Genomic DNA, 24,641 nt, shown 5'->3' with positions numbered 1-24,641 from the left:
CCCCCAGATGACAAAGTCAGCTCATCTACATGTTGCTGCATAGAAACAAAAATGGCCGTTTAACAGCTGATAATGGCGTTCTTAACATGCTAGGTTGCCAGCTATCCCAGAGAGCAGAACCTTTTCCGTCCAATATACCTGTAAAACCATTTACGAGAAATGTTTCCTTGATTGAAATGTCTCTGATGTCAGGACCAGGGTAATTCCTGTGACTCCAGATGGTCTGCATAGAGAAAATAATGTGATAAAACAGCTCGGCTGAGGGCTGGAGACTGTCATAGAGACATTATCATGGCTCAGTGCAGTTTCCCCTGCTGTGAGGCTGTATACATATCATAAAAATACGGCCTGATGGGAAAAAAAGGTTTAGTTTGTTCTGTTTGGTTAATCATAGATATTCTCTGGATTCTACTTTGTTTAGGAGCAAAGTTTGTGCTCGGCATCAGACCTTCTTGTTAAAGAGTCTGAAACATCAATTTGCTGCATCCTGCAGGAGCCGATACGGTGATTTTTCAATTAATTAAAAGTAACTGCCGCTGCTGCTGAGGGCAGAATGAAGAAAGCATCAGGCTGCTTTGGGATATAATACAAGGTAACACGAACTACACACACACACACACACACACACACACACACACACGCACATTTATAGGCACACTAGTGCAGTGTCCATTCAAAACATGCCTGTTCAGAACAGACTGATTGCTTGGCCTGCTGTATTGTGGCATGCAGCTTTTTGTGGCAGACAACTTCACACAACCAGAAAGCTGTAGATTTATCATGATGTTTCGATGTGAAAAATATTAAATTATGTTGCAATTCTAATGCATTGCGCCCCGAAATATGTAAAAATCGGAAAAATTATGCAACTCAAAGATATACAATTTACTTACTGTGTTCTGGTGCTTCTCCTTCAGAGGAAAACATTATAGGTCTACCATTACGCCTGCATTTACCTGACAGTGACACGTTTTACTGTTAATAATTAATAGTTTAACTTAAGAACCATTGCCAATATCAACTTTTCCAGTTAGAGAGAAGGTGTTAAGTAAAGCAAGACAGCCTTCGCCTGGGGACTGCCAATCAATAAATTCACCCCTGGTGAAATGTATTGATTCCAAATTTCCATTTTAGCTACTTGTTTTGACATAACCACTGCGATTATAAAATAGAGCAGGGATTTAAATAGTGGAGGTGTGGTGCCACCGGTAACAATATTGGTGTTATAGGTTAGTCTGGCAAACTTACACAATGGACGTAGATGAGGACATGCTTGACTCTGTCTTCACCACAGCGGTTATAAAGTAGAGCATGGATTTAAATAGCAGGTACTTGACAACTATCCTGCTCAAGTTATAGCAACTTTTCAGACATGTTTTGCAACTTGCTGCTCAGAGTGATCTCCGTCAGCGGCTCCTCTGGTTACAGCACAGCTTCTCTTCCTCTCTCCTGTCTCGCTGTGTACACACAGACAGGAGAGAGTTACTATGGTTAGCTTGCAGCTCTCTTGAGACTGCTTATCCAAACAACTTCACACTTAACACAGAGCTTCCTTGCGTCCAGAAACAAAAGCGTTCATTCTTAATGTTATTTCACTGATGTTTGAAAATTTTGAGTTTGCAACAACGAAACACCTCCGGTCTCTATTCAACTGCTGTGAAAATGTGCTTCACTCTCAGCAGAGCCCTGAGTTTATAAATACTGAACATGTTGCGTGTCCAAATTGCACCAAAGTCGACAATGCACATCTTTGGGTCCCGTAATACACCGGCCAAGGATGAATGGTTCTTGAGATATGCAAAGGACACATGCACACACACACACACACACACACACACATACAGAGATTCCTTGCTTTTAGTTAGATGATACACTCAATCATACACACATTCAGACATCAGAAGTGATTTAAAGAGGTCAGTGACAAGATTTGATGTGGTCACAGAGTGTGGTTGTGATGAGTCACAGTGTGGAGGTGTGTGGGGGAGTTAAAAAGCAATAACCAATCACAGCATGTGTGTGCCCAGTTACTTTTGATTCAGACAGACGGGGAGAAGATTTGATAAGACTGTGGCTGAGAACGACCTCAATCTAATTACACTGACTGCTGCCGAGCAGGAGGAATACGAGGGAAGGCAGAAAACATTTGAGTGTGTAAGAGCTGATTGTCAGGTTTAGTCAGTCCCCCCAGAATTTAAGATCCTGCAAATGGAAGAATTAACACCTGCAAATTCAACCAGTGCTGGTGAAATATATGCAGTCTTCAATTTTTTTTCTAATCCCAGGAATTTTTCCCACAACAAATAGTCAAACCAGAAGTGCTCTTGCTAATTCTACCAATTATACTGTTTTCTGCTTAAAAGGATCCATTTCAGAACCACTTAATCAAACCAAAGTAAAAAAAATCACCCTCAAAACAACATTGCATCAACAGTGGGAGGAAATTTTTAAATAGAAACTTTACAACATATAATCTACTTAAAACTAACCATTTGATCTTTGTAGTTTGCTGGTGGTGTACATGAACATTCGAGTACATAGAGTACATGTACAATCGAGGTCTTCACAAGTCTGCCCAGACCCAAGGACCTGACAAGGCCTATTTATACTCTCTTCATGCACAGAAAATAGATTTGTTTATGTCAAACACTGTAAATGTCACTGCTCAGAAACTTCCATGCCAACGCATCTGGCTGCTGGCTACACTGTAGGAAGTCATCGCCAACAAACTGAGCTTCATAATTCGAGGTAAACTTCGGAGATAAGTGTTAAAATGATCTTAGTTACGTTAGCTGACAGCACACGTCATGATATTATCAAGTTATTGTTTACCGTGTTAATGTTAAACTGTCTGTAACATTAACCACTTCTGAGAAAACATTTTAACATTGTGTTTTTAATTTGATCCTGCAAATCTAAGGTTATGTTACCTAACTTAGTGAACTGCAAAATGCTGCATGTCAGTGTCAGTAATTACTAACTAATAAATTTTCATGTAGGTTACAATTCATTAACCATAATGGATCAATAACAGATCTAGTTTTTCCAACTGGTAGCGTGTCAGTATCTGTCATCTCAATATTGGCGACAGATAAAACATTAATATTTGTATGCACTATCTAAGCTGCTTAGAACAGTTGTAAACCGATTGCCAGCGGGCATTACAGCAGCTCACATCACAATGACAACATTAACAACAAAATCACTGAACCATTCTTTCCTCCTCTTGAACATGCACATAAGCTAGTCTGTAATATTTCTGGCAAAAATGGGTCAGGTATTTTTAAAAATGTTCAGGTCCAATCAGACCTCGAACAAATTCTTGTTTCCATTAGAGTACGGGTCGCCATTTTGGACCTGTGATGACCTCTAGATCACAGGAAGCACAAGACAACCATAAAGGCTCAGTTCAGGGGGACACTTCTTACCTTGCCTTCTCTATGAATGAGTGAAAGACAAATGTCCACAAACAGATGTTTACTGAGAACCTAAGAGAGTCCAAAAATAACACAAAAAGTACTGCAATTTTTTTTAGCAACATTTTTTAGACGAGCCACTGCAAGCTTAGTCTCTCAGGCTGCATTACTCACAAAAAACTCCCTAAGATCCAAGAGGGACTGTCTGATGAATGATTATACACAAACACACATTCAATCACAATGAGCAAGTAACAAAGGAAGAGGGGGGCGGCTTTTATCTCACAATAGCTGATTGATTTTTCCTCAAAACAGTTCTAATGATGTTCTATCTTGTACCTACACAGCGCCATTGTCTGTTGTTTTTCCTGTTGTTGTAAGTCTTAATGTGTTTTGTGTGACACTGATGACGCAGGATGTTTAATCTGCTGTTGTGTTCATCCTCTGGATGAAAGTCCGAGCTCTAGTCCCAGGATGTGGATGAAAGACTGGGCGGACTGACAGAAAGAGATTGAGTGAAAAGTAAAAGAGACCTCCCTACCACCCCCACTCCACGCATACACGCACGCACGCACGCACGCACGCACGCACGCACGCACGCACTTCAATCTCATTCAACGGATTGCTGTGCTCAGTTTTTACACATGGGAAACACAGCACCCGCTGAGATGACCATCATACCCCCACACTACACGCTACACTACACCCAACATACACACACACACACACACACACACATGCATGCCCAAACAGACAAGATACACCCCACTGGTCCACCCACACACAGTCACTGGTTTGAGTACAGGAGCTGTGCCACCAGCTGTCCCCCCATTGGCTGTTGTCCTGCTGTAGGTGAGTAAGTATATGTGTGTGTGTGTGTGTGTGTGTGTGTGTGTGTGTGTTTCTGATCAAATGATACAATAGCGGTGAGCATCATTCACGGCAATAAACAATAAAAGGTGTCACATAGTCAAAAGACATTCACATTTTTGTCCAATTCAAAACATTATGAAAAAAAAAAAAAAATCTCTCCAAAATCTATGTCAGAGCCATCAAACGCTCACTCCCTGTAGTCTCTGAGAACAGTTTGCTCCCTCTGAGAGAAGAGGCTGTGGTCAGCTTGAATTCAGGCAGTTATGATGAATTTCAACAATGTCAATGTTTCACAGCAGAAAAAAAGGTCATCAAAAAGGTCCACAGAAATGTCTAAATCTACATGAGCCGCGTATGATCCAAACACTACAGCTGCTGTTTCTATCCTTACGTGACCTGTCAAGCTTGTGAACAAGTCCATGCATTGGTTTGTTCACTTTAGAGCATCCTCCTCCTGCTCTTCATTTGCTCACTTGTTGGCCAGCCTGATGCTGCACTTTCCATAAACAGAATAAAGTTTGATATAAAATCTGACACACAAAGAATGAAATCAGTTTTTCCATATTTTCAGTCTTTATCAGTCGCTCTGGCTCTAAGCTCTGGTGCAGCTCAAATGGAAAATATTCCACCTCCGACAGAAGCCAGGCACTGGTACTGGTGTTGTGAAGCAGTATTACAACAGACACTTTTATGTTTGGTTTGACAGTGTGCAGTTTTAAGTTCCTGGTTCTGAGTGCCACAAAGGACAAAGAAATGTCTCAGCAGCAAAATCATTTGGGGGAAATGTGTATAACACCTCAAGTGCAAAAAAGATATTGCCTGGCGAGCCACAGCTCTGGAGATTTCTCTGTCAGGGTGAGAAATCAAGTTTAAGCAGTGACTGTCCAGACATCATTTTAAACTGATGCAGAGGTGGAAGAACTAAGATCCTCTACTGTATTAAAGATAGAACTAACAGGCTGTTCTCATGTATTATATGTGCATATACCTACAAAAAGGTAATGCACCACATTTCATATAACCCAGGAAGGCTGCGGTCACATGACCAATGTGCTGTTGAGTGTAAATAAGTCAGTAGTATAAAAAAAAAATTTAAAAAAAAAACAACAACCCTGAACTTTAAATTATTTTAACTGCAACGCTTCCTTTTCGAGCTCTGATCAGGCCTGACCCTACATGAACCTGCACAGTTTCTGTCCAAGCCCGGCCCACAGCAGCAGATTTGGGCCTGAGCCTGATTAATAACCTGAATTTCTACTATAAAAAATATATCATACTTTTTACATTATATTTTTTAAATATTTGAACATGCGAGGGCCGACACGTGTCCTCGCATCAGCACCATCTATCATTTCAATAGTGTCCTCCTGTACACGACAGGTCTGGCAGAGCGGGATGCGCCCCGTGGTGCACCTGGTGCGCATTGCGACCCATGGCGATGCGGTGTGCAGATGATGATCGCCGCTCTTTGTTGCACGTTGCACACATCCAGTGGTCTAGTGATAGTTAATGGGATGGGTGTACTACTAGGCTAATGTGTAGGTTACCAGGGAGAAAGTGGGTTTACTCTCCTATATTCCAACGGCTTTTTGGCTGACAGGTGGGTATACTGTAAACGGCCAGAAAAGGAGGTAGGCATACCTTGTGTACACATGTACACCATCCGCTGCACCACTGTGCACACCTCTCCAACTACTGGGGAGGCAGAAGCCAACCAAGTCATCCTACACCGCAGCTTGAGAGAGTCTAGAGCGTAGAGGTCACGCTGGTGGATACTGCAGTGTGTCTGGCTGTGTCTGGAGTGTGTGTCCCGTCACAGACCTGACTGCCTTTTATTAACCGTTACCACAATCTTTACCTCACCTTAAAAAAGTTTTTAAGTTACCTGTCCCTGACCATACAATAAGTCTCAGGTATTTGCCATAACTAGGTACATATTGTGCAGAAAGTGAGAAGAGTAAAAATGTCGGCACTGGATGTAAAAAACAACTTTGTCTTAATCATGTTGTAGAATATAAATGTTTTTGTCTGGCAGCAGGGTTTAAACATGTTCATCCTCATTTTGGTAGAGCACAAAACAACAATACAACGATCGCAATGAAACCATTGCTTGATGGCTGGCTCTGAACTATTTATAGCAACCAAGCAAAAAACATCTCAAGATGTCTCAAAACATCCGCAGAAACTTTTCAAATTCACTCCGACCAGTTAAAACATTTCTGCGTTGTTGATCCATGTGTTCAGTGGTCTACAATAACAACAATTACCAAACAAACAATATCGTTCCACCAATAAAACGTCAAATTCTCAAAAGTAGAGTATTTAGGAACATGGTTGAGAAATTAAAGTAGTATTCCTTAGATATACTGCTCCATGTACTGTATATTACATACTGTTTTCTTACTCAATCAGTCCATGTGTGAACATATGATGTGGACAAGATGTAACCTTAAATCTGAAACACTCAAACTGACTTTCCAACATGCAAATAGAACACCTCAACATCCCCAGCAGTGATCCAAAATGACATGCAGATCTCTGCATGTTAACTGTTGCAGAATGAACATCAGCCCAGCGTTACATTAGAGAGGAGACTGAGGTTGCATGGTGCCATATGACATCACTAACCACTAATAACTCTCTCTCTCTCCTTCACTTGATCCCTGAGGAGACAGAGGAGATGCATGAGTGGACACATTTACGGCCTGTCAGTCACAAGCGGAGGTAAAGTGGAGGTGGAGGGTTAGGAACAGAGTGGCTTCAGGGTGGATGGTGTGTGAAGGAAGACAGGGAAAGAATGAAGGACAGAGGAGGAGGTAGAGTAAAGGATGACTAAGCAGATATTAAATCTGTCAGTCAGACAGGAAAGGAGATGAGTGGGAAGATCTGGGATTAAAAACTTGGATTTTTCTTCTCAGAATCAACCATTTTTTATTATGATTTTTAAGGAAAGATTATTTCAATTTAAAAGAAAAATGACTGTAATATCACTGTGCCTGTGGGAGCTTATCAGGTATGCTGACGCACTGTATAATGTTCTTGTTACGGATATTTGTGTGGTGAGGTGAAAAAGGACTTTCTCGCAGTTTTCACTCAACAGTCAGGACTGAGGTTGAATAAATTTTACCCTCACCATTACCAACAAGATGTTCTCCCTTTCTATTCCTTTTTGTTTTCTCTTCTCTTCTATGTGTCTCACACACATTACATCTGTTTTAATCACTGGGGGCTCCTCGCATGTTGTAACACACTTTTCTTTATGTTGACAAACCTGTAGGAGACACAGTTTTCTAAAACTTTATCTAAAACAAAATGTTTCTCATTTTTTAGTCATGCTGTTTGGCTCAAGGGTGATTCCACCATTTTGGTCCAGATTCAAATATCTCCACAACTATCAGATGGATTTCAACAGAATTTCCTGCAGACATTCATAGTCTCCAAACAATGAATCATTCCTACTGTGGTGATCAGTCGCCAGAAGAAAAATGTTGGCATGGTTGTACGTTTTTGCAAACCACGGATATGTTACATTTGTAGGCAGATGGCTGCCAAGCTGCAGACCAGTGTGTACGACCAACAAACCACAAAACAAGTAATTTTTAGCGAGACATCGGCTGCATTTCCAGTGGCAACTTTGCCACCAAAACAGCATTTACCATGGAAACTGCCATCAGAACCCGTTGTTTTAAAGCAAGACATTGGTGGCATTTCCAGCTGTGCCACAAAAGCTGGTATTTTACGCCAAAACTTGTTCTTTTGCTAACCATAACCAAGTGTTTTTTGCGGCTATATCATAACCACACATTAACCAGTGTTGTTGAAACATAAGAAAATGTAAAGTTTCAGCAGCGCCACCAAAACCATTTTTTTTTTACAGAGACATCTACTGAATTTTGAGTGGTGTCTGTCCCACCAAAACTGGTCTTTTTTAGTGAGACATTTACGACTTTTCCAGCAATTTTGCCCCCAAAACTGGTTTTTTTTAAGGGAGACATTGGCAGCATTTCCTGTGGTGTCTGTTCCACCAAAGCTGGTATTTTAAGCCAAAACATTATCTTCCTAACCATAACCAAGTGGTTTTTGCAACTTAACATAACCACACACTAACCAGTGTTGTTCAGATGAAAAGAAATGGTAAGTTTCAACATATTGACAACATAATAATGTGCAAATGTTACGTTAACAGAAATGTGCAGTGCCAACATTTCTTCTAGGGGGTTGGATGACCCCTCATGCCATCATAAGGTTGACATGTGTCTTGACTATTGGATGGATTACCATAACATCTGGCACATTCATGTTCCCCTCAGGATGAATTGGAATTACTTTGTTGATCATCCGACTTTTCATCTAGCGCCATCATCAATTCAAAAATTTAATTTATCCAACACTTTGATACCTGCAGAGTTAATGACATTCCCATCAGCCTCAGCCATACATTGTGCTAATCATCTAATGCTAGCATGATACAATGCTTAAATGGAGAACACACAAATCATTAAGTCTGCTTATCAATTCTCATTTCAGATCTTATTATTAAGACATAGAGTCCAATCTCTACGGCGATGGGATTGGATTTTACACCTTTGGCTCAGAGCAAAAAGAACAAGAGGAGTTATAAAGGATAGGGTTGTTGAGTGGGTACCTTTTATCACCACTGAGAGGCACAGAGTCCCAAAATCACCACTCTCCAAACCTACAGTCCACTCAGAGCTAATGCAACCTACAACTGCCTACACAAGAGCACTACAGTGTCCTCCACACTGCACCAACACTTCTGATTACACCCTCAGGTGACAACTGACGGGCGGAGGAGTCGAGCGTGGGAACAGAGTTTGAGGGGAAAGAAATTAAGAAGTGGGAAAGAAAAAAAGAGCAGTTAGAGAAACAAGAAATGAAGGAAGGAAAGCAACTGAAGAACAGAGTGGGAGGAGAAGAGTGGGATTAGTGAGGAAGAAATATGCAAAAAGAAGTACAGAATAGGAAAGGGAGGAGATCTGAATGAAAAGGAAAAAGGGGTGACAATAGAAGAAAATAAAATTATGATAGGAGAAGGAGAGGGGAGTAGATAAATGAAACATGGAGGACTGAGATGAAACCACCGTAATAATTGGAGGAGGAGAAAAAGCGTGATGGATGAATGGAAAAAGCCAGACGAGTGGAAAAGAGCATGAGAGAAGGAGGTACAGGAAGAAGGGAGGAAGGATAAAAGTGAAGAAGCACTAGAGGATGGATTGAAGAAAAAGGGACAAGTAACTTGTTAGAAGAGAAGGGAAAGAAAAAGTCATTATGTGGATAGAACAAAAGTGTGAGGATGAGAAAGGAACAATGGGCAATAGAAAGAGAAGAGGATGAGAAGGAGGTTAAAATTACTCAAAGGGTAAGGAAGCCATTGGGGTTTTTTTGGAAGAAATGAAGACAGTCAAAAGGATGAAAGGGAAGTAAGTGGATGAGAGATGAACGATAGACAAGGGCAGGACAGACTAAGGTGGGAGGATGAGAGAGCCACGGGGTGAATGAATTAAAAAAACTGAAGTGTACAGTGAGGATGGAGGGATGATAAAAGAAAAGAGATGGGAGCAACGGTCATAAAATGCCCTGCAGCTGATTGTGGTGTTAGCTGTAACACCTGCTTCTCCAGCAGCCTCAGTCCCTCTGGAGTCCTGGAGGCCTCTAAGCCTTTAATAGGCAGGCACAGAGAACATATTCACACCAACACACAGGTTAGCACATGGACACACAATACATGCTAAACAATCTCCACAAGCTCCACAATCCCTAAAACACACATAAAAACAGGTGGACTGATGCACAAACACTCAGGCAACAGCAAAGGTGGCATGAGGAGAAAGTAACAGAAAGACATTTGTGACTGAAAAATTCAGTTCCTATGAATGAAATTACTGCAGTCAGTGGAGAAGAGAGCCAGGAGGGATTGGTGATTTGAAAGCTGTTTAGACGCCCAGTTTACATGTTATTGTTGCTTGAACAGCATTTAGAAAACTGTTGCATCTTGAAGTTCAGCCCTGAAATACAGTCACTCAATGCTGCACACATGGCAGTTTAAATAAATGTATCTTCCATCACTACTGTACACCAGTCTACCACAGTATTATGCTTTATGTTATATTTTATTTTAATGTCCGCACTACTTTATGTCTTGGATTATCATTTTACTCATGCATTTTTCCTCGTACAGTTTGTAGTAGCACTGTTGGAAGGAGCCTGAGGAAGAGAATTTCATTGCTATCTGAGGCATCACTAATTGTTCATGCATATGAAAAATGAAGGACATAAACTTTTTTAGATACTGAGAGGGTTTTACAAACATAAAATCTTAATGATGTAAAAATTCATAATACAAAGTGGAACGACTGGCCTTGTTTGCAGTTTTTAAGTGTAGTGCAGGTCTATGGGGAAAATGCTTTTCAGGCAGCAGGGGGTCTTTTTGTTGCAGAACCATTGGTGACCACTGGGACAAACTAGCAGCAAAGCTGATTGGCTACACTGTGGCCACCTTTCTTAATACACCCACAATATAACACTTTATGACTTCCACCCTCTTCTCATGGGGGACTGCCCATTGTTTCGACAGCCCAATATTCTGAAACCCCGTTAGTCTGAGAAATGTTCCATTTGATCAAATGCCCATTTCTCTGACAGTCTGTTATCCCCAAAACAAACAGCCATTGCTCCAATGTCCCATTCTCTGAAAATTCACACTCCCTGCAGTTCGACAACCTAGTTGCCAGAAAAAAATGTTTGCATCGTATGTGTCTGTAAACCAAAGATACGTTACATTTGTCAACAATGCTAAGGCAAGTTTGTGGTTAGGTTAAGGCAAGGTTTTGCTTAAAACACCCACATCAAAGTACTTGGGTACAGTCACTGAAACGCTGCTTAGAAATGTTTCAAAGGGTCGGTAAAAGCACCTGTGATATGTGGCTTTAACGCCCCTCAGAAACACCACGCAAATGCCACAAAGGTAAAAAGGTAAAAATGCCTGGAATTGGTGGCTGAAATGCAGCTTGGAAATGCCACAAAAGGTTGGTACAAACACCTAGGAATCAGTGGCTCCAACACTGCTGCGATACACCACGTAGGGTCAGTAGAAACACCTGGGTTTGATGGCTTTAATGTGCTGAGAGACACTGTGAAGGTTCAGTTAAAACACCCAGGATCAGTGGCTCAAATGCTGCTGGGAAACTCAAAGTATTTGCGGGGAGCATTTATTTTTGAAGAAACAGAACTTCGGAGCAATGGGTGTTTGTTTTTGGGATAACTGGCTGTTGAAGAGATGGACTTTTGGTCCATTAAAGATTTGTGACCAAGATAACTGGCTATCTAAGACAAATGGAATGCGTCCAAACCACTCAACTACCAGGACGCCCTCAGAAAAAGAAACTTTTAAAAACACACTCAGTGTCAAACTGGTGGAAGCTGTATCTCTGGACAGAATAAAACAAGCTGTAGCCATGCATTTGACACTAAAATCCTCATTCATATTCATAAACTGTGACAAGAGAGAGAGAACTGACAAGAGAGTGCAGATAAGTGAGGTTACACATAAGTGGAGCAAAGTGTGCGTGAGAGGGGAATACATTTATTCAATGCAAATTAAAGAAATTAGAGAAAAAGAAGGAAGGACAGCCAGAGGGAGAGAGGACGGCTGAGGTTTAAAGGTGAGAGAAAGAAAGGAAGGAGTTATAAAGAGGTGGAGAGACATGGTTCAACGCCAGGAGTCAGAGGATCTAATATCAATGGAAACGTGCCACAGTTACTCTGCTGGTTATGTAACCTTGTTGCACGGGAAATGAAATAGAGACAGAAACACCAACACATGAGCTCACAGTGCAGCTCAGCTCAGTTCAACACATAATACTGCATTTATGGTGGTGTAAAAACTGACAAGAAACTAATGTATAGCCTCTTTGATGTGTGTGTGTGTGTTTCAGTGTCTCCATAACACACACTACACATCTCATAACAAGACCGTGTGATTTTGCAGCCTCTCAGCAGCAGTTATTCTCTACCAAGCACACACACATCCATAGTTAGTTTATCAGTGATACACCGATGAAGCACTCAGCACCCTGTCTGTTGCACTCTACAGTACATGTTCGCATTATCACTTATCGTTTAACTGCTTATGACTTTGTGATTTAAAGACATATAGTACTCACCTCTTTGGACTCTTAATGCTCCCGGCAAGATTTTTGTATCTTATGACAGAGAGCATATCAGTGCAAACACACTTTGACAGAGGCCAAGTGAACACAAAAAATGTGGGCCATATGACCAAACACTAAACGAAGCATTATTTCACGAATCAATTTGTAGGTTCATCATTACAAGAGACTCCTTTCACAGTGTCACATTGTTTCAAGTTGTCATTTCACACATTGCAAGTATAAGAATATTAGTTATATCAACCTTAGACTGAACTTCTGTCAGACTTGGCTTACTTGGTTAAAATCATTTAAGTCTCAGGTTCTGATCTGGTAAAATCTCAGAACACTGAAAAGATGGGTAAGACACTAACAGACCATGCAAACACAGTATGGATTTTTTTAGTCTATGTGCCTAATGGGAACAACAATTTTTGAATCTGGTTCAGTATTTAGCGAGAACACTACAGCCACAGCGGTGAAACAGGCAGCAATGCAATCCTTTGTGGCAGTAGCGCACAGTCAATAATGTATGTTCATTAAGGGTCTGCACACATCAACATACATCAAAGAACTAGCAGTGACGAGAGCCAACTGTTGCCTAGACTAACATTAGGGGTGGGAATCTCTAGGCACCTCACGATTCGATTCCGATTCTGAGGACAACAATTTCGATTATAAAACGAGCCAAGAAGAAAATTTACACTAGATATTGAAAAACATTATTGTAGTAAAGCTGGGATTACATGTCCAGTGCATACAAACTGTATTACTCACTGTGGTTGAGATGACTACACTCCACCAGTCTCCTCCGGTCCATCCTCCTCCTCCACAAATCTCAATGGGACTCTCCTGTCCCTCATCGACCTCCTCGACATTTCTCCTCCAGTATAAAACTATAACTGACTATAACTATTTATGAACTATAAAAACATGAACTATTGCAAAAAAGACAAATGATGGCAAAACTACCAGCTATGGTGAAAACACGACGAAAACACTGCAAAAAACACTCAAAAACATGGTATAAAAAAATCAAAAGCTCTCAAAAAAACCCACAAATACTATTATTTACAACACTAAATATTATTTACAAAGAAAACGCGACCCACACTCCACTAAAACTCACCAAAACTCCACTACAACACCGCCAAATCACTCCGACTCTCCTCATCAGCTGTCACTCCTGCTGTGCTTACTTCCCTCCCCTCCTTCACAGGTAATGACGTCACTACTGTAATGTACCACTATATCACTGGAAAGCTCCACTTCTCAGCTTTCAGAATCAGTTGGAATTACGTCGATAGCGTGAATGGTCGAGGAGTTACAGTAATTTGAAAAATAAATATAAAAATAAAATTAAAATCGAGTTTTCCACATTGATGCTCGCATCGTTCAAGACAGAATCTCGATGCATCTAAAAATCTATTTTTCCCCCCACCCCTAACTAACATCATCTGTGTTTTAGCCAAAAAGTTGTATGAATACACCGCAAACACTAGAGCTGAGGAAATAACTGCCAGAAGGTGGCAGTAATCTGTATTAATTAGAGGGCCCACAGGATGGATTCAAGACACTAGTTAGCCAGTTAGCACATTAACAACATGCTGAAACAACAAAGGATATTTACTGTGTGCCAGTGAACAATAACAAACACCATCATGAAATGTTTCCGCTAAAGAGCTCAGTGGCTAAAGAAAATGAATCTTACCTAATATTACGTCTTTGTTTTGGTCACACTCCCTCTTGTCTTAAGCTGTTTGTTTACTTTCCTCATGTCTGTTTCTCTTCATGTGCGGTGAATTAAACTGCCAGTCTGAGTGATTTCATTTACTGATGGGCTCTGCCATCTTCAATACTGATTCAACAGGCTTAATTAGCTGGAAAAGGCAACAAAGGCCAAAGAGGGCTGACGGTGCAAGACACACCACAAGGACTATGGGCGATAGACCCGTATTGACGGCCCAACATTGACTGAGGGCTGACCGTCAGTTGGTGTGTCAGAGCCTTAAGGCAACATTTGCCCAAAACCAATTTTTTTGCGCTCATGTGCACCGATCTGATTTTTTTTCAGAGCAGTGTGGACACAGAAATCTGTTTCTTTCCAATCAAATCTGGGCCAACTTCATTTGTGGTCCTAAATCCGTCATAGATCTGATCACTGGCCATGCGGCCGCTTTGAGAATGGTACCATATCTGAATTCATCTATGTTTTTCCCATACATCCATGATTTTCCCATATCATTCTTCACTGTGCAGGCGCAGATCACTTGCAACTACAGTGGGCTGCTGGGATCATATTGCTGCTGCAGTAGGCTGCCCCCAGTCACCAGCCAATAAAGCCTAACTGCCCAAATTATCATCGGAACCATCACAGCGGATCGGACTGTTTGCAATGGGATACCATTCATTTTTATTCCCAGATGCCTGTTTTGCCAATATAATGTTTTTTGTTGTTGTTCCAACATGCATGATTGTGATGTTACTGGTTGCATGTGCAAAATTCACTCTAATGTCAGATGTGGGTCACCTCAAACATGAATGTCACCAGTCGAGGCAGAAAACCTGCAGTTTGTTTGCTATTGTGTCTCAACAAGTCTCACTCAAGAAAAGTCTCGTTCTGAAGTCTCACAAGTTGAGTTGTTGCAGTTGTTGATGGCGTGAATTTGCCCTCGACTGGTTACAGTACATTGCAGCCTGTTTCGTAACTACCAGCTGCAATGACCTCCTCGATACTGGACTAATCTCAAAAATTGTTTTCCTCATTAGTCACACAAAAACGTGAAAATAGGGCCCAGGTTGGAAAGTACCAAAGTTTTCCTTTAAGGGGTTGAAAGCAGACTTGAAACCAGGTGTCTAAAGAAATAGCTATATATGAAGAACTCCATATCTGCATGTCTGTCCATCCGTCTGTCTTTCTGTTTGATGTAATTTTTCTGTCTTGCTGATGTTGTGATCCTTCTTATATCTCTCTTCTCAAAGGCTCTGTTTATCTGATCTCTAGCCTTTGTTTTCTGCCTGTCTCTCCTGGATCTTACTGAGCATCAACGCTCCAGAGACTCTGCCTGTCTGTCTGTCTGTCTGTCTGTCTGTCTGTGTATTTACCTGTCTGTCCTGAAGTTAATCTCTCTGGTATTTCACTCTGCACAATGAAACTAGAGGTGTAAGGAATGGGAATGATCAGCCTGTTAGGTGATTTATTTGTTTGCCGCTTGCAAGTATCTCACAAAGCACTATCCAATTTCAGCCAAAACAGCACTACCACGTTTTCAATTTCACATTCAAATCTCTAAAGTGATGGAGCTTTGACCTGTCTGCCCATCTATCTGTCTGTCCTGCCAAAAAAATCAATCCCCCGTCTCCATTTCTATGAGCCACCTGACACACTCAAACAACCACAATCTTACCCTGCACCAATCAGCCACATCATTTGTGTAATTAAAGTGTGAAAAGAGGCTGTGGATGAGAGGCTGGGATACAGAAACAACCCTGAATGTTTCCCAAGTGAGCAATCACGGAGAGGATGGAGGAGGAGTTAGGAGACACGAGGAGGATGGATAATGAGATGCTGAGATGAAAGAAAGATGCTTACTTTGATATAGAAGATAAATGCTTGTTTCTCTGGTTTATTGCCGTTTGTGAGTTCTTTATGTTGTTTGGTGTTTTGTGCAAATATAAATTCTAAATTGTTTATACCTCCATGGAAGTTGTGTGATTAATCCTGCGTGCTTGTTAGTTACCAGGATATTTCTAAAAATGTGTTGGTGCAGATGCAAGTACTATTTTTAAAGGATTTCTTACAAGTTTTCAAAAGCAAAGAGAATGAAAAAGGTAGTTTTTCAGGGCCTTCCAAAAATACGTATTATAAGTACAATAACTACTTGGTCAAGATTAGGGCTGACATCTTCTGGGCAGTCAGCTGATTGTTTGGCTGATATGCTCTTGTCTAACCAAATTCTCATTGGTCGGACAGTCGCTGGGGTTACTTTTATAAGGTCATGGGTTCATCAAAGCTTTTTTTCTCAGCTAATAACACCAGTTGTTGTTTAGTGCTTGTACATTTATGTGACGTTTGGTCTTTGTGGTATTTGTCTCACCCCTCCTCCACTGTGATTGGACAGCTGGGTGAAAAGTGACATTGACGAGTGTAGCGTTTCACCCAAAATTGATAATTTTTGATAAAGCAAACAAGAGATAAGTAATCACAGAGGACATTCAGTGTTGGATTTATCAGTCTGGTTTTGTTTGGTAAAGTCTCCAAAAAGACACAGCAGTTCAAGGCTGAATTACAAAGCTTCTGAAAGGAATACAGTCGCACCTGAGCCCTAGTTGGAACGATGTTAGCATCATGGTTAAAGTCCCCATGAAATGACAAATACATTTTCCAGCTGTAATCCTGTGTCTCTGTGTTAAGTGAGCATTTATCTCTTGTTATATGCCAAAATATATGTCAAAAAATCCATATCAGACTATTTTAATATCAAAGTCTCTGTCTTTTCTTTTTTTTTTTTTCTTGTAAAAGTTTCAAATATTTAATGACTCTTCCAGGGGCATTCACAAATGTTCATTCAGTCGTATGAGACTTTGGTTGACTAGCCAGCCACATCAGTCATATAAAACCACATTTTCTTTGTTAGTAGGTTGCAGTAGATAACAGAGCAATATGGTGAGAGAGGTAGTGATGTTTTTTTGGATGCCAGGGGGCAAACCTCTGTCTTCATTTCAAAAACAGTAATCGAATGTAAAGGATTTGATTTAAATCCATCTTGTAACTGTACACTGCTTAAATATTCCCTGTCACTGGAGGATACGCCACAGTACAGAAGCTAAAGTCGCTCTAACTTCGGGTTCACAGGATCATTAATGTTAGCTTCTAGGCAAAACAATGTAAGCCTCTTGCATGCAGCGTTCCAGAGCTATGTCATGTTAGTAACGTTATACCGTCTATAACATTGTCAAGCCCAGAGTTAACTTCTATGGTGTCGAGTGTATCAGATCTTTCTCATCAGTCCTGTTCAATGCTTTGTGGTGAGACAGACTCATGCACACAGCTCAGCAGGAAAAGCTCCACCTCAGTGATACAGTATGCAGTTCATTCTCAGACGTTACATTAGACATCACATTTATTTTGCGCTTGCTCCATCGGACAACCATTGAGCATGGCACCTGCCCGAACACAGAGTTTATTTGAGTGTTAATGTCGATCCCTGCGACAGTAAAAAAAAAAGGCTTTGGTGGACAACGCTACCAGGAAGAGTGCATTCAGTCCACTTTTAGTTTATCTAGAAATAATGTAAGGAGTTTTGGTTAAGATAAGGCTGCATCTAAGGAACTGATCCATCTTAATGTCAATAAAATATCAGAAAACAGTGAAAAAAGACAATCCCGATATCCTAGAGCCCAAGGTGACTTCTTCAGATGTCTTAATATGTCTCAGCAACAGTCCAAAACCCAATGATATTAAATTTACTATGATGTAAAACCAGGAAATGCAGCAAATTCTCACTTAGTTGCTGATTCATTTTCTGTTCATTTACTGATCAACCAGCTGGCTAATTGCTGCAGTTCTAAGACACTGACTGTCAGTAAGAAGCTCTTTATGACTATCCATCCTGGGATGCTGAGACATTTGAAATGCTCTAACAACATCACACCTCAGACTCTTTAACACATGAAAGTCATTGTTCAAACAGCCACATTAGGTCTCTTAGGTTCTTAGGTGCGACGCATTCTTGGCCAGTGCCTCTGGATTGAGCAGCCTAGAAATCATTTCGTCAGTTAAAGCATCGCTGATGTTAATCTTTCTTTTTCCTTCCTTTTCCACTGATGCATTTTGAGGTGCTGCATGTGTCACATTTTCATGCTAACTTTACATTTCCTTTTTCTGCTTATTCCAAACACACTGAATGCATCACATCATCACATCAGGAGACGGATGGGAAAGCTTTCATTATGTGGCTTTCTGCTAAATTACGAGTGTAGAAAAATGTTACTGTATCAAAATGTTGCAGATTTTCACTCTCACAGCCGAGATAGAAAGTATAATGTTATGTAACAGCAAGCAGTAAAGGGATGTGGTTGTGCCGGAGCTTTTCCCAAGTGTGATTTGTAAATGAACGAGTGTGAGGTGGGGCGGTGATGAAAGAGCAACACAACACCCAGCGGGTAAATAAAGGTTAAAAGATGCAGAAAACAGGGGGACATATGTCTCTCTCTGTGTAAGTGGCTCGTAATAAGAGAGTCAGCTAAATGCCTTATAGCAAAATGCAATACAGCACAGAAAGGAGGAAAAAAACATAGAGGATGTAAGGATGGGAGGAGATGCCGAGGGAGCAGGGAGGAGAGGAGATGCAAAGAGGGGAGGGGGAGGGAAGAGAAGATGGGAGCAAGCAAGAGTGAAAGAGAGAGAGAGGTTGGAGATAATGGAGGAGAGGAAGAGGAGATGCAGAGAGGAGACAGATAGGTCAATGAATAATCCATCAGCCAATATAGAAGGTAAAGAAAGCACTTGGATTTTGGACAGAAGAAGCTAAATATGTTGGTTAAGTTGTGCAAAAGGCTATATGAGCAAATACACAACATCAAAGCACAGAAAGACAAAAGTTTCATCATCCTTGTGTTCACACTGCTGTCCACAGTCTATTCTGAGTTTCATTAAACATGAGTAATTATTCCTAAAACATTCGCTCAGGGATCTCTGCTATTTTTTGTCCTGCTGCTGCTGCATCTGTATCCCACAGCCTTTTACCTCCAATGATGGATTGGGGGGGTTGCATGGCCCCATTGGCAGAGAGGTAGATGGTGGATGGGCTGGGTGTGAGGCTGGTGCAGGTAAAAGGAGGGAAGCCCCTGAAAAACTGCAAAGGAGACAGTGAGAAAGGAAAAGCCCAGGGAAGCCCCGCTGCAGCCTCTGCGCACATGGAGGAGGATCCCCGTTTCACTTCTGCCTCTGCCCGCATGCTGCAGCCCGGCTCATATAACCGATCCCCTTATTAAAACTACTGCCAGACTTCAGACTGAATGCATCAGCTATTTCACATACATCATCATGTGCATCCCTCTCTTTGCCCTGCGGATCTGCCTGAAGCTTACGGAGCTGAAATCATGTATTAAAAACACACATGGTCAAAATAAAAACACAATCTGATGTAGGCTAAATTCAAACACCATAAGGCGCAATATATTCCATGCATGCCCTGAGGTGACCGTTTCGTGCCATATTTATTATGTCCTTCATATATTGTGCACAATTATTCCTCTGTATCGCTCTATCAGGTTGGGACGCACAGTTACGCAACATTAATGAACGATGCCTGCACCCAAGCGTTTCAAAGCAGAAGTGGCTCAGCGAGGATGCTGAATTATAACATACAACAGTCTGTGGAGGTGATCCTAGTGTAATGAATTATACGTTAAGGCGACGTTAGGGTGGAGAAACATCCCACAACCCACCCAAGGATCACTCTGCTGCGTCAAGATTAACAGAAAAAGGCACAAGGAAAGCGGAAAATGAGCTTGGGATCTTTCAAAATAAAATCTTAAAGGCGCTACTTTTTTCTTCATTCTACCGTGGACTGTAGTATGCAATCTAGCAGCAGCCTAGTGTGTTTTCTGATTGTAATATGTAATCAGTTATGCATTTTGCTTTTTGGCAGGTCTGAGGATGGATGACGCGCAACAACGATCCAATATAAGAGCGCAAACATTTGGCCAAAACCAGCCTATAAAAGCAGATAAAGCTGTGCATTTTGTAGTTTTAACTCACAGTCTAGTAAAGGCATGATTTTATTTTGAAAATTCAACCAGAAGTCGTATGTTTCTTTGTGCTGACTTGACGTTGGGCTCCGCTGCCAAGAGGCGCAGTGTCATCAGAGATTTACTACAACCTCGCGTTGTCTCACCAACCAAGCAACAACAGCTCAAAAAGATTTCACACTTAAAAGGCCCCTTTTGTTATTGTTTTATTTACAAAAAAAAAACAGAATCATAAAAAATCAGATATCTGTGATGAAGTGTTTCTCCGCAGTAATAAGGGCAGTTCCAGCACAGATGTCAAGAGTTGGTGTTGTTGATCTCTGCGCTTGAACACAACACCTACACACTCCCAGCGGGCTCCCTCTGGGGCCACGCCGGGCAGCAACGCTCATTAAACTGGGAGGCACTTTGGATGAAAGCGCCGGGCAGGAGGCTTCATGCAGTCTATGTGCATCTCACTAAAAAAATCCCCGCAACATCCTTAGCATTTCACTCACGCTCCTACAAAACTTCAGGGGAATATAGGACACAGATGCTTCAGGGGATGGACGAGGAAACGCGACCCTGATCATGTCGAGCATGGCTTGTAAATATATCAAAAATATTGCAAAGATCAGAGCAATTGCCTGTCAAAGCAGATATTCGCATGGCACGTCTTTATGGAGAGACATTCACAGGCTCTGACGCCTAGTTATCTATCCATTTACAGGCTTTAAAGCACCAACAACACACAACACAGACATACTCTGTCAGTACTCGAGTTTTTGGCACCACAAGGCAGCTCCACATGGTCATACACGGCCACAGTCAGCAGCCGGTGATGCCCGCATGGGGCTATGCAAGCGCACATGAGCACAACAAACACGCACAAAATGCACACAGTGTCCACAAACAGAGCAGAAGTGTGAAGGGAAATTGTTCTTACCTTGTGTTCTAGTGCCAGCCACTCGAAGCAATAAGCATAGTATCTGATGTTAGTATGAAAGAGTGGGAGAGAAAACTGTCCTCGGTACTGCGCCCCCCGCGCCCGCTGCTCGACTCTCTCTCTCTCTCTCTCTCTCTCTCTCTCTCTCTCTCTCTCTCTCGCATCGACACACTCAACAAACTACACACACACACACACGCTCTCGAGCTCACCCTCCCCGCGGTCCCTCATCACACACATCACACACAGCGCGCAGCCGGGCGGGGTGCAGAGGAGCGCGGTTTGTCCTCGGGGGCGCGGATGGATGGTGAGAGGGGATATGCGGCCGGGAGAGGAGAGGAGAGGAGAGGAGAGGAGAGGAGAGGAGAGTTGAAGGACATAAGTCAAGGGTAGAAATGGAATGGAAAAAGGAAAAGAGAGGAAAGGAAACGAGCAGAAGGGAAGGGATAAGAGAGGACAGGACGGATAAAATTACAGGAGAAACGTATGGATTAGTGAGGGGAGGAAAGATAAAAAGGAGAGAGAAGACAATGATGCAGAAGAGGAGGCAATATGACTCAAAGAGTAAAAAGGAGAGGAGAGGAGAAAGACATAAGTCAAGAGTGGACAAAAAATTGAAATGGAAAGGAAAGAGAAAAGGAGAGTGGAGGAGAGGAAAGGAACAAAATTAGGGATGAAATTAAAGGAGAGATGGGTTGGACAGGAGAGGAAAGAGAAAAAAGGAGGAGGAGAAAACACTAAAGGGAGAGATGCAGAAGAGGAGGCAAAATGAAAAAAGTAAAAACAATAGGAGAGGAGAGGAGTGGTGAATTTAAAGAACAGATTAAAAATGGAATGTAATAGAAACAAGAAACAAGGAGACATGAGAGATATGAGGCACAGGGATGACGTCAAGGAGACATACAGGACGTGGAGTGGAGTATAAAAGAGAAACCAAAGGAATAAAGGAGAATATAAAGCAATGGAGAGGAGAAAAAAAACAAAGAGCAAATTGAAAATTGATTAACCATGACTGCAACAGGATGCTCTGCAGCCGGCATGACTCACAGCCTTCTCCTCCTTTTCTAATATTAGACATCACATTATACATTATTATACCTGACACGCTAATATCTAAATTTGGATATTAGCAGGCTCCACAGTTTGACATTTTCTCAGTTAACCTAATAACTGAAGTGTGGATGCAGAGGGGTGTTTGCAGGAGAGAGGAGGGCTGGAGGGGAGAGCAGAGAAGGAGGCATTTATCAAAGTATCGAGCAGAGCCAATTACTTAGCCAGTGTGCCACATTTCAGGCTCTGACTGCCGAGGCCTGCTGACCAAGCAGCAGGAAATACATTCAGTCAATCAGTCTGTCTCTATATAGACACACTGTACTAAATCTACCTCTTAGAGTTCATCCAGTATAATGTACACCTCCTTTCCTCCTCCATCTTCCTCAGCCACCACACTCTACTCGTTTTGCTCTGCTTTTATTTGCCAGGTATTTTGCTTTCAGTGTTGCCTCTTGTTTATCATTTTTACTAACTTTATGTACAGTTCCACAGGCTTACACTGTAAGTGTGTTCACAGTGTGCTCTGCTTCTATTTTTTTGTGTGGCAAGTTTATAAAACCTGATAGAATCTGGCACAATATACCTGAGACACAGAGGCGTAAATATAGACAGTTCAGGTAGTGCGGTTGCACTGTGGCCTGTGAGGTGGGGGACCCATAGAGAAAGTGGCCCCTTGTACAATGTGTTGGGTGAAAATATGCCTGTGTTCAAAGAAGAACTCTCATTAAATTAAAAACTGCCATTTGCTATATGTGCTCTTGACAAAGGCAAACCCCTCTCCGTCATGTTTATTTATTTATTAATGGTTTTGTTAACAGCAAGAGGGTTGCCGGTTTGATCCCGGGCGTGGGAGCCCTTCTGTGCGAAGTTTGCATGTTCTCCCCGTGTCAGCGTGGGTTCTCTCCAGGCACTCCGGCTTCCTCCCACAGTCCAAAGACATGCAGATTGGGGACTAGGTTAATTGATGACTCTAAATTGTCCATAGGTGTGAATGTGAGCGTGAATGGTTGTCTGTCTCTATGTGTCAGCCCTGCGATAGTCTGGCGACCTGTCCAGGGTGTACCCTGCCTCTCGCCCGATGTCAGCTAGGATAGGCTCCAGCCCCCCCCCCCCGCGACCCTCAAGAGGATGAAGCGGTTAGAAGATGAATGAATGAATTGTTTTGTTAAATAGTCATTAGCATCTATAGTAAAATTATATGCTTATTGAATAGGCCTAGGCCTACTTATAAATTGACTATTCCATAAATCAATTGTTAAAATAATTAAATTGTTAATTTCTTATTTTGTTATATACAGATATACAATGATGATTGCTGAGGAATGTGTATGCTGATTTTAATTAATGTCAAGTCTCTGATCATGTGACGATATGTGCACAATAGCTTGCACTGGGGCCCATCATAAAAGTGTGCACTGGGGCCCATCATAAAAGTGTGCACTGGGGCCCATCATAAAAGTGTGCACTGGGGCCCATCATAATAGCTTGCACTGAGGCTCATCATAAAAGCGTGCACTGGGGCCCATCATGACTACCTCACACCACTGCTGAGACAACATCTGGTTCTACTGAAAGGTGCATTGAAAGTGGAAACAGACCCTTTTTTTGCTGTATGTTATCAGCATGAAGTAAATGTTGATTGCATGGTGTAATGGCTATAGCAGTGGTTCTTAACCATTTTCCTTAAGGGATCCCTTTTCTACCAGTGAGCAAACTGATGACTCCTGACTAAGTTACATATTTTATGGATATGTCATATTACATTTAATGCATAACAATAACAGCACAGGACAACTGATAAACTGTACAAATAACCCAAATTGTGAATGAAGATTATTTTTCTGAATATTGCAAGTGATGAGTTTTAACATATCTAATACAATACTTATTAAATGTTTTTTTTTTAATTCTTTTGTAAATTTCTAACAGTCACACATATTTAAAATCCTCTTTTTTGGGACAAATTCAGTGTTTTCTTCTCCTTGACACTTGGTCATCCTTCATTTCTTTGGTTGCTCTAACTCAACCCAATAGCCAGAAAAAATGTTGTCATTGTACATTTTTGCAAACCACAGATAGACTACATTTGACACATTATTATGTAGTGGATACATTGAAATTTTTCATTTCAACAGCACTGTGGTTAATATTTGGTTGGGTTTAGGTGCAAAAACCACTGAGTTGGTCAGGAACAGATCATGTTTTGGCTCAAAATGCCCAGTGCTGGTGGCAGAATTCTCACTGGAAAAGCAGCAATATCTCTGTAAACAAACAGATGTTTTCCGTGACTCTATTCCTGGTGTAAAACAGCCATAGATCACAGAAAACAACTGGTTTCGTTGTTTGTTGGTCTTGAACAGTGGTCTGCAGCTTGGCAGGCATCATGCCGAAATGGCATTACCTAATGTACCTGAGAAACCTAACATACCCAACTGATGTCATGCTAAAACC

The 24,641-nt window shown here is 41.5% G+C and overlaps 1 protein-coding gene across 3 annotated transcripts in view; it reads right to left on the bottom strand.

Annotated features, from left to right (window-relative positions):
* Window positions 1-22,381, bottom strand: part of slc8a2b (solute carrier family 8 member 2b) — a 233,013-nt gene extending 210,632 nt beyond the window's left edge. Inside the window, exon 1 of one of the 3 annotated variants that reach the window (XM_049576373.1) lies at window positions 21,138-22,381. The gene's annotated coding sequence lies outside the window, so the exon portion shown is untranslated. Of the gene's footprint in view, window positions 1-1,248; window positions 1,388-19,205; window positions 19,258-21,137 lie in introns of those variants that run through there. The other 2 variants (XM_049576375.1, XM_049576374.1) reach the window with 2 other exon arrangements.
* Window positions 22,382-24,641: the final 2,260 nt, after the last annotated feature.

This window comes from Epinephelus fuscoguttatus, linkage group LG5, assembly GCF_011397635.1.
Source record: "Epinephelus fuscoguttatus linkage group LG5, E.fuscoguttatus.final_Chr_v1".
NCBI lineage: Eukaryota > Metazoa > Chordata > Actinopteri > Perciformes > Serranidae > Epinephelus > Epinephelus fuscoguttatus.
Note: the sequence above shows the minus strand (reverse complement) of the source record. Positions and strands in the feature narration are given on the sequence as shown.